Source organism: Pocillopora verrucosa, chromosome 4 (genome assembly GCF_036669915.1).
Source record: "Pocillopora verrucosa isolate sample1 chromosome 4, ASM3666991v2, whole genome shotgun sequence".
In the NCBI taxonomy this organism is placed as follows: domain Eukaryota; kingdom Metazoa; phylum Cnidaria; class Anthozoa; order Scleractinia; family Pocilloporidae; genus Pocillopora; species Pocillopora verrucosa.
This window is the reverse complement of record NC_089315.1, coordinates 5,941,641-5,945,790: the sequence shown is the minus strand read 5'-3', so window position 1 is coordinate 5,945,790 and position 4,150 is coordinate 5,941,641. Positions and strand designations below refer to the sequence as shown.

The 4,150-nt window shown below is 40.3% G+C and overlaps 1 pseudogene; it reads left to right on the top strand.

Annotated features, from left to right (window-relative positions):
* The window catches only part of LOC131780023 (uncharacterized), a 10,311-nt pseudogene extending 6,486 nt beyond the window's left edge, over nt 1-3,825 (top strand).
* The last annotated feature ends 325 nt before the right edge of the window (nt 3,826-4,150 follow it).

Sequence of the window (4,150 nt, the reverse complement as noted above, 5' to 3'; positions counted from 1 at the left end):
TGAATTTTATCGAATTTCATCGAATTTCATTGAATTTGATCGAATTTGATCGAATTTGATCGAATTTGATCGAATTTTGGCATTGAGTGTTGCAACAATGGGCTTGCCATGCCATAACAGTAACTAACGGCGTGATTTCATTCAGCCGACTTAAGCTAAATGTCCTTGCATTCGATAGTTCCAAAAAGTTGTTTGTTTACATACTACTTGCCAGACACTTCATGAAGGCAATGAGCTGCTCCAACATGGGGTTGGAGATTTTTTTTTTGCTAAAAATGCTCTTGACCTCCAAAAGTGACTTGACACAACACTTACAAACTCGAATTCGCCAGGAGAAGCTCCCAGATGTGGATGCCGCTTGTCTATAAAAACACCACTTTGAAAAAATCTCCACACCCATGTGTTTTTTTTAAAGTTCCCTGATATTCTCTTTGATAGCTACATCTTCCTTCTCAGATGCGCGTATCAGACGTTCGTAATTTTGTCATCTTTACTATTATGCCAAAAATTATGCTAGCACAATCTTAAAGGGTGTATTTGGGGTCTTATATTTCGGTTTCCATTAGTATATCCTCAACTTGTTTTCGGGACATCTGTTGTGGTCGGCTACCGTTCTTGGATCTCTTTAAACTTTTCTTTCCTTTTTTTTCGTATTTCAGGTCCAACGTCGTTGCCGGCTGATCAACCTCGAAATCTTCCATATTTAACCGCACACTTTGTTGGAAGAGACGTGGAAGTAGATGAAATTTTAACGAAACTGCAGACCTTTCGTATGGTTGTTCTTCTTTCCATCCCGGGAATGGGTAAGACTGAAGTGGGAATCCGTGTAAGTCACTTGTTAAAGCAAAGGGGAGACCAGTTTGTAACGCATATTCGAGTAGAAAGTCATCATCAGAAGCTCGAAGACATCTGTAGTGAGATTCTAGATCGACTGAGTAGTCGCACCTATTCGGAAACTACTAATTTTAAGTCTCTTGCGAAGCGTAAACTATCGGAGCGAAATATCCCAACTGTCATTGTACTAGACAATACAGAGAATATACAGGGCGAGGAGTTTGATGAATTCGCTCAATGGCTTGTGAAATCTGCCCCGAATGTAAAGCTGGTAGTCACTACTCGAAAACATGTTGGATTCGTTTCGCCAGACGTTTGTAAGTTTCCTCTCGAACCTTTGGATCCCGACTCGTCTGCTAAACTACTTCGGAGCCTTGTTGATGACTGTGGTAAGGAACACTCCGAGGAACTTGCTAAATTATGTGGTGGGATACCACTCCTTCTTGTGACCTGTTCTGACTTGCTGAACAATGGTTTTAGTCGCGAGCTTTTAATTCAACAGCTCGTGAATAATGCCATAAAACTTTTCAGGATCAGTGCGAAAGATGTTTATAACACGCTGGAAGTATTTTTTGACAATTTTCCCGATGAGGTAAAAGAAAATCTTGTTCTTTTTTCTGTTTTCCCATCGGAGTTCACAGCTCAAGACATTCAGTTTCTTTTTGAAGATCCTTTACTCTGTGAAAATGTGAAGACCAGGATGGTCAAGTATGCTCTTCTTCAGAGGGACGCCGATGGAAAGATGAGGATGCATCCTTTGGTCCAAGCCTACTTCCGGACAGAGAAAGAGTCTCTAGGCATGGGTGACTTGTGGCGCACCACTCAGTGTAAATTTAATCATCATTACCTTGGTCAGCTAGGATTCTTGAGCAAAGAGTTTATCAGCAAAAATTCAGCTTTGGTTGTGATCCAAACTTTTCGACAGCAGAAAGCGAACATCATGGAAGCGATGAAGAATGGTCTCGAAGACTCGAGTGATTTAAATGACAAAAACTTCGTTTTAGACGTTGTCAACAGTATAGAAGTACTGGGTTTTGTGGCAAAAGTTCTAACACCCCCTAAAGAGTGCACAGCGCTTTACCAGAAATGCTGTGATGTTGCTGAAGCCTCCGGCGATAAGAAGAGGCATGCAGAAAGCTTGAATTCACTAGGATTCCGCCGTCTCTGTGACGTATCTCACAGCAAAGAAAGCCCTGAAGAAAACCAAGTCACACTTGCAATATTTCAGAAAGCATATGACATGCGCAAAACATTACCTGAGGAGGAACAAAAGTCCGAAACGCATGCGCACACAGCTAGTAAGCTCGGAGTATGTTTTGTATTGCAGGTGAGACCATAGTAAATATAAAAGAGGACTGTGTGCCGTTTTTTTGTTTTGATTTTCCTTATTATCTCTTCCTTTTTAGGGGTAATTTTCTCAATGGCTTCCTTCATAAGTACCATCCTTGTATTTTTCTTTTGGTTGGGGCTCATGAGAATCTAACGCCAAGGCGAAGTGTACAAGTTCTCCTCGTGTACCGAAGATTGTAGGAAATCTAATGAAACTTTATCAATTATGGCGGAAATGGGCGAGTTTGCCTTAATCCTAATGGGATATCACTGGCACTAAATAAGAATGGACCGGGATATTTACATGAGTCATTTGTTTTGCAGGGGGAAAAAGAAAAAGGACGAGAGCTAATACAGGAAGGGGTTTCAATAAGAAATTCCTTGAGTAATTGTTTGTATGTTGCTGCTGGATACTGTGACCTTGGAAGTAAGTAAATGTTTTGGTTTGCATTCCGTATAATACCCGCGGATCCTTGTAGGAGACTGAATGGAGGCTAAAAGGATGACAAAGCGCACTGTGAAACTCCAATTGGGTGCTTTCTTTTAATAAACCGGGAAAAAAGCAAATTAATATCCAGTTAAATGAGAACTGATAAGGGGACATACTAAACTTATGTATTGGAATCTCGTCTACTCATATTTTCATGGAGAAAGAGGGAATGGTGTCATCTAAAGGCTTAGACGTGAAAGTGAAACAAGCAACTCCGAATGATTGACCCTCAACAGGCTAACTTCCGCATGCATATTCTCCATACTGTTTTAAAACATTTCCAGTAGTATTGAAAAGGAGAATTTCGTCAACAACAAAGATCTCACTTCTTTAATTGGCTATCGATTGATTTATTTTTCATGCGCTTATAATGTTTGTTTCAAAAGGTACAATTGCAAGGAGATTCGAAGTTAGGAACCTTGTGGTTTAAAAGGTTGATGTCCTTGGTTAGTCTGACAATGAGTCGATTTGTGATATGGGGAGGGATTTGTTGATTTGAGAAGGAAACTAATAGCCCTTTAAAAGTTTACGGCTTACAAGCTTTATATTCTTTGACAAATAAACCTTCGGCGCGTACCGGCTTTGAATCAGAAGTCCGTCTCTTTATCCATACTAGTTGTTTCTTTTTGAAACGCGGTTAGGATTCATTAAACTATGTAAAATTTATAACTTGTCTTCACACTTTGTTAGTTTCTTATCGACTGAGTGGTGGTCATCAAAAAGCAATCGACATTTGGAAAAAGAACACTCTGCCAGTTTACATAGAGCAGCTTGGTGACCACCCCTGGAAAGCTTCAATTTTGTCCTACATCGCTGACTCGTACAGGGCCCTTGCGGCTGGAAGCTCTGAGCGAGGTATCATCGAGAAGGCCGAGATGTACTTCAGGGAAGCTCAAGGGCTACGAAAGAGGATGTTGGGTCATCATCTGGATACAGCTCGTTCTTGCTTTCAGCTTAGCGAAGTCTTAGTCCTTCAAGGAAAATTCAATGAGGCCTTGGAGGAGCTCAATAAGGCCTTTGTAATTCAAAAGGATATTTTGGGCCCTGACCACAAGCTCACGGAGGACACTATGAGCAAAATGAGAGCTCTGAGGAACTAACGAGGATCAAATCCTCGTTTATTGCATATTCTCAAAACCGAAGCTCGAGGTAAAACTCTTGGGTCTCTATGAACAGACTAAAGAAAGTATACAAAACTTAGGCCAACCGGTATATCATCAGTGTTGCTAGGAAATTTTCTAAATTCATTGGCATAAAGTAAAAATCAAGTTTTTGCCTTCTTTTGTCATTATCGTGTGTTTTGTACTTCGTTATTGGCGTTGGCCTATTCCACAAAATTAAAGAATATTGTTACACTTCAAAAGAAAATTACTACAGTCATTGTTAAAAAGCCTTTCGATGCTTATTCTAACCCCATATTTAAGGATTTAAATTTGTTGGATTTTCCCACGGAACTCTGAAGTGAGGCGCCCGGAAACTTAACCCATTCACTCGCAA